Source organism: Perna viridis, chromosome 1 (assembly GCF_037379345.1).
Source record: "Perna viridis isolate PV_CMFRI_1.1 ecotype Kerala chromosome 1, ASM3737934v1, whole genome shotgun sequence".
Classification (NCBI taxonomy): domain Eukaryota; kingdom Metazoa; phylum Mollusca; class Bivalvia; order Mytilida; family Mytilidae; genus Perna; species Perna viridis.
Genome location: NC_142445.1, coordinates 41,253,939 through 41,261,561, shown reverse-complemented (window position 1 = coordinate 41,261,561; position 7,623 = coordinate 41,253,939).

Sequence of the window (7,623 nt, the reverse complement as noted above, 5' to 3'; positions counted from 1 at the left end):
TAGACGTTCGCTAACTTTTTGACAGGAGGAAATTAATCAAATGAAAAACAAACGAATTTGGAACTCACAAGATAAAAAAAGACTGTAAGAAGAAAGGAATACACTTGCATTCAATGTGTGTAGTAAATGACGTCACCTGAGAAAATAATGATACTTTATATGTCCAACATAAGACTACACAGCCAAATATGCCATACATAATAATCATATGGTGCTCGATTCATATGATAAGGAAATGGTAATCATATGACAATCATATGATATTTAAGATCATGTATACATATGATTCTCATATGATTCTCTTATGATAACATGGGCTTTAAAATTTATGATAATCATATGTTTGTGAAAACATGTGATTGATTATCATATGTTAAATGAAACATATAATTAAGATATGCTAAATGAAACATATGATTATCATATATTGTTCGATTAATATGATAATCAAATAATGCAAGCCATATGATTTTCATGTGTGGCACAATCGCCTGTGTAAATAAAACAAGAAAATTGTGACCAGAATAAGATGATACTTCGTCTTACTGTGTGCAATATTACGCTTCCACATATAACAGAAAGAGAATGATACTTATTTTTGCCATGTCCGACGTTATACTTTTACATTGTAAATTACATGAACAATATATCTTCCAAAAAAGAAAAAGATTAATACTTATTAATTAACTGTGTCTAACATTGCACATCTACATATTTATGTTTAACATACATGTAAATACTTGACCTTCCAAATAAGTAAATGCATAAATTTGTCATTTCATAGATGTATATATTTCAAATTTATTTTTTTTCAACAACAGAAGCAGTTTTTTAATGCAGAAAGTACATCTAACAGAAATTGTCTTAGCCGACTCCCCATGATGAAAAAAATATGAAGGCGTTAAAATAAAATCCTATCAGGAGACTAAGATCAAGATATTAGTATATTATAACATTTGAGCAAATCACATGAAATATGAAATATTACTCATAATTACCTTGTCAGCAGTATATATCGAGGGTTTGTTCATTTGAAACACTTTGATATCATGTCTAGCTATCAATCACGAGACAATCCTATATTATATATACCAAGGCCCTCGAAAGTTAAGTAGCGGTCTTTGTAAGAACCATGCAAAATCTGAAAAATATGATACACCCCAAAAAAGGCTACATATTTTTATTTATGTAATAAATTGTGTTTTATTTGTGTAAATTATGAAATGTGTATTTATTCATTCCGATCTGTCTGCTCTTAGGGGATAATCAACATTGAAAATCCAATAGATTCTATTGTATTTTAGTGTAATTTACATAGTTATCTCCCTTAATTTTGAAATCTACAGTGCATTCTATATAATTTTTATCTCCTATGAGCACGGGTTATATGAAAAACAAAATATAAATTTCTGTTTACTTAAGCATTTTAAACAAAATATCAAAAATAAAAATATGTAGGCTTTCCAACCATGTATCACATTTTGCATGATTCTTAGCTGCAGTGCTACTTAAATATACAATACAAATAACAACTACAACCAAAACAGAACGCCTGTTTCGTTTGTGTTTGTCATATGAAATCTTAAACTCGTCAATGCAGCGCATACATATTAATTTTATGGTTAGGTTTAATGTGCAAATTGTAATGATAGTTGAAGCGGCTGTACAAATGAAAACATCACAATTAGAAACAGTTGAAGCAGAAGAACCGTTTTCACGGATGCACATAGTGTTTTCATTTTTAAGTTTTGCTAGTTCGTCTTTAAGTACAAAAGAATACAAAAGGTCCCGATAAAATACAACGCGACAGTTAGTCCATGAGCTGGGATGGCCCACCGTGCACCTCCCTCCACTTATCAACTTCATGGGGATTTTTAGGTGCCTTTATACCTCCCATTACCGAATCAATTTGTCGCCAAAGAATATTCTCGGATTCTTTTTCAGTACAAGCCTATATTTGTACCCCTCTCGGTCAAAAAGCCAAGATTTTTGTGACTCAATTGTTTAAGAGTCTTAGCCTTCCTGGGATAGCATGTGTGAATAAACTAAATAAATACAGGTATATTCGTATAGCACAATGTCTCAGGTTTACAATAGTACCAAGAAAGTTGCGGTATCACCTAGGGTTTTGCGGTAAAATGCGAAAAATGTACCCCTATTCCGCCGAAGAATCGCTTAAATTGATGCTTCAGTAAAAAATGGCTTATTTGGTATTGTCTGTTTAGTTTTATCACATCACAATTTATACTTCTGGGGTTCTTTTGATGAATTTTGGCAATATTCATAGTCAAAATTTATCCAAAAATGCCAAAAATGGGATTTTCTATTTTTCGGTCAAAAATTACACTATACAACTTATTACTCAACTAAAACGTCTCAAATTTGGTATCATTCGATAGATAATTTAATTTTCTACATAAATGAACCACGAAAAATTAATTTTCAAGAAAGGATTTCCAAAAAATGTTAAAAATATCTCCCTGCCCCTAGAAAACTGGTCTCAGTATCAAACAAAATTCTCATTTACAGCAAAATAACATTGTAGAACTCATATTTTAGTCATTCATAATTATGATAATGATGTACCTAATATATCTGATCAATTCAAGCGCTTAGATTTTCCTTTTGCGGTGACATTACTATAAGATCGGAAAAATTGGAATTTTCAGAATTTAAGAATTTTCTACTATATCACCTGATGTATTGTCTTTATTAGAATACTGTAGTTTAAACAAGCTTTTATGCGATACGGTTCATTAATATAATGTCTTAGCTTCAAAATAAGCTCAAGTAATAAATATTTGAACTCTTCCAAGTCAAGTTAGGTGGAAAATTGCCAACCCTACCCATGATAAAACATTCTTAAAACATGAACCAAAACGTTAAAAATTATTATATAGATAGTGTACAATGGACATGTTGGGTACTGTTGTTTTAATTATCGATGTATTCAACATACCTGCTCATTTCAGGGGCGTATTTTTCATTTTCAATGTGACAATAATGAGTTTTTCATAAAAAAAGGAGAATTTTCAGAATTTCATATTTCCTTCCATTTCACCTATAATTGACTTTTTTTTCAAGCACCGTACTTCAAATAAGCATTTGTATATTCAATTATAATAAGATAATTATATAGTGTCTTAGCTTTGTAATGAGCCCAAGTAATGAATATTTCACCTAACTTGACCAAAAGTTCAAATATTTATTACTTAAGCTCATTTTGAAGCTAAGACATCATATTAATGAACCGTATCTCACAAAATCTTGATCGAACTACAGTATTCTGAAAAAAGGAAATAACGGGTGATAAAGAAGAAATTATGAAAATTCCCATTTTTACAATTTTATAAAAGTTATTACCCCAAAAAATCGAAGCGCCTGAATTGATCAGATATATTGGGAACATCATTATCTTAATTATGAAAACCTGAAATATGAGTTTTACGGTGTAGGTATGTTGTGAATGAGAATTCTGTTTGATACTGAGATCAGTTTTCTAGGGGTAGGGATAATATTTTTAATATTTTTTGAAAATCCTTTCTTGAAAATTAGTTTTTCATGGTTTATTTATATAGGAAATTAAATTATCTATCGAATGATACCAAATTTGAGACGTTTTAGTTGAGTAATAACTTGTAGAGTCGAATTTATGTGACTTTTGACCGAAAAATCGAAAATCCCATTATATAAAAATATATCAATTTAGCGATTTTTCGGCGGGGTAGAGGTACATTTTTTTCATGTGACCGGAAAACCGTAAATGTTACCGCAACTTTCTTGGTAATATTGCAAAGATGAAATATTGGGCTACATGATGATACATACATACTTCAGTTTATTACGTTCTGTAGGTAATAAAAATTCGTATAATCAAAAAAACTTAAAAATAAGTTTTGCCTCAACGAGGTATAAAAAGTAGCCAAAAATACAAAAAATGCTTCAGTTTATTTTTTTGGCGACAAAAATATTCGTAAATGGGAGGTATAAGGGTACCTGAAAATCATATTTTTATTGATGAGTGGGGGTGCACGGGGGATTGTCTCAGCCCATGTACTAAGTGACAGTACTGACGAGGAAACAGCTGTAACACAGTACCTGCTTCGTATAGGAAAAATATGGCTACTGCCTTTAGAATTGACAGTGACGTTATTAATAAAATTGAAATCATGTGGAAAGCAGATGCTTTAGTTACAAGTACCTATATTTCAACTGTTTATGATCCTATATGTTTCTTCAACAACTACATTACGCGATGATATGTGAATTAAAATTGTTTTTCTTTATTTTTTGTTCTACACAGGTAATTCTAGGTAAATCCAGAATAAATGATTCATACTAAGTTCATGCGTAAATGTGATACATTTAATTCTCTTTGATTGGCTCGTTTAATGTACTTTATGGAGACCATGATATTTGCAACATCACACCATGGACGATATAATTTGAACAAGTGATATGAAAAATTTGCAGTTACGATTGGGTGTTGTGTGATTGGGTGTTATTTTATTTTAAACCTGATTGGTTGTGACGTTTCTTACAATTATCTCCTTACACGATTGATAAAGTGATAGACAAACGGTTGCCTAAATTTCGCTTTGACAGATACTGAAATTTTGCAAATAAATCATTTTGAAAAAGGTTTTATAGCTCATGGAAGTTGAACATCCAAAATATCAACTTTCTTCAAATTAATTTAAGCATCATAGCTTACACGCCGAGGAGGCTCATTTGTAAAGATATTAAAATTAATTAACTCCAGTTGATATTTTGTGATATTCAACTTTCACTTATCATTAAACGTATTATATTTTTATCCTAAGAGATGGACGCTATGTTTAATTAATGCACATGTTCCCTAACTATAAAAATTACGGAAATAAAAGAGGAGTTGTTTGGGTGTGGAAAATCATATTTTGAGGCACAATAAAACACATACGTAAGTTCCATTCTCAATGTGAAGCAAAATCCCTCACTTCCACTGAAGGTGGTTGCAAAAATGAACTGAGCGCACCTTTTCCATATGAAAAATGTAGTTTATTCACTTTTTAAAGAACATTTTAATATTAAATCTATACACATACTGATATTTCTTTTTCTCTGTACTTCAAACTTTAAATGCTCAAATGCCTAAATACTGTCCAAACTGTCTTAAGTGACCTTCAGGAAGATCGGAAAATCATTATCACATCCGATAGGTTATCTTTATATACATATTCATTAAACGCAAAATGCATTGTAAATACTCTTTTCAGAGTAAACAATGTTATTTCTGATTACGGATGGACGATGAGACTTGTTTGAAATCATCACTCAACAATACAAACATGATAATTTTGAAAAAAAATATCTCACCTGTCTTTAGAATTTCGTTTATTTATTATGGTACGACCGAAAAATGGCAACATACCATGCTAAATGGTAACACATAATGGCTATTAAATTCTTAAATCAGTAAATTATTTACCTTTGGAATCAATCAGTAAAATTGCTTCAGGAACCAATCAGTAAAATTACTTCAGGGACCAATCAGTATAATATCTACTTCTGGCATTATTCAATATAGACTTTACGTTAATTGATTTGGCTTTAAAGGTATGAAATATACATACCATATCGACAAGAATGCAAATGCCTGGATGTGTTCGTTTCACTTATCAATTGTCCTTTTGTTTTCATTTCTGAAGAAAACGGGGGATATGTACAGAATTGAAAAAAAAAGTGTTACTTACAATACAGTCAACTTAGAGGATTATGAAACTGAGCAGAAGAAATGAAACTAGAAATATAAGCGGTTTTTGTTTCGTTCATAATAATTTCTTCTTTCGCTTTCGAATGAGATCAATAAATTTCGTTATAAATACAAGAAGTCTTTTCATATATCCTCAATATTTTTCTTAGAAAATGGAAATCAAAAACCTGTTTGTAATTTTGACAATGACATTCGTGTGTGTACATACAAATGATATATATTTCGGAGATTTTCACCTATGTTCAATTTCTAATGGATCTGATAGGTATAACCACATTGGTGCTTTTTTAGAAATTTACTCAGTTGTCTGGAATGGAGATCCTCATACACACATCGCTAGAGTTGATTACTTACAAATGCATACTGTCATTTACAAAGTCATTGTTGAAAACGATAATTGCACGGATTTGTTTACAAATATATATTATATCTACTATTTGTATGCTTTTGATCGCTCGAAAGAGTTTTGTGCTTTTCCTTTTTGTATGCTAAATACAAGATACGAAAAACTTACTTCAAGGAATAATTCTGTAAAAATACATCATATTGATACAGTGAGCATGCCGTATTTTTCAGGAATAGATATATATACTGTTTATGATAGATGTACAGAATTATTTTCCGCAGAAGCAGAACTAGTTAATAGCATAATGACAGAGGGGGACGCCCTTAAAACTCTTCTATCAGTATGTTCGCCCGGAGAATTTTGGTTTATTGATGAGAGCATCATTTACGTGTTTGACTATCCGCATTATTTTTCATATTCTTCTAACATTCTGAATTTATCAGGAGACCTTAACTTCTTTGTTGCAAGATTTTATACACTGAAATGTTATCTGCAATTTTTGGAGTATTTAAATAAAAACGGGTTTTTACACAAGGGAAAGCAGTATCTTACTGTTAGGGACATTAACATTGTGAATATTAACAATTCTTGCTTTAGAATATTTACCGATGATATACGTTCTAGTCTTAAGCCTTTATTGATTGCAGTTAAACCGTCAATATTAATGTATACACAATATCTATTGACTATTTTGATATTAACAATGAATACTATTGCAGTTACTGCTTTCATGAAAAAGGGAACTCGAAAGCCCATATATATTCTACTGTCGTTTTTAGCTTTTACGGATGGGATCACTGCCATTTGCATATCGACAATTGACTCTTTACCATATATGTTTTTTCATGATCTGAAAGAGGGCCTACAAGAACGAACATGGAACCCTGATTTCTCAGAGTGTGTAGTATACTCTGTACTCTTAACTGTAAAATCAGCATTCCATATGGTTTCAATACTATTAACAATGTCACTGTCAATCCTAAAGTCATTAGCCATAATGTTCCCAATTCGAAGTAGGAACTATCTGACAGCTCGCCCTGTGTCAATATGGTCGCTGTCTCTTTGTTTTTTATCGGGCACCTTATTTTCCTTTGTACTTAAAGACGAACTCTCAAATTTGAAAAATGATTACACCATGTGCATCCGTGAAAACGGTTCTTCTGCTGCAGCTGTCACTAATTTTGAAGTATACATTTATACAGCCGTTTCAATTATCATAATAATTTGCATATTATATTTGGTTATCAAATTGGTATGTATGCGTAGTATTGGAGAGTCGAAGATTTCAGGTGACAATCACGGAAGAAACAGGCGTTCTGTTTTGGTTGTAGTCGTTATTTGTATCGTATATCTAACGTCTGAGGGCATTAATATATATATGATCATCACTTGGATGATATTTAGAAATGATATTCAGAAGTTCCGAATAAACAAACCGTGGGAATATACTGCCGCCAAGGAATATATGAGTTATATTTCATACCGAAATGAGAAAGTAATAAATTCAAATGTTATAATGTACCAA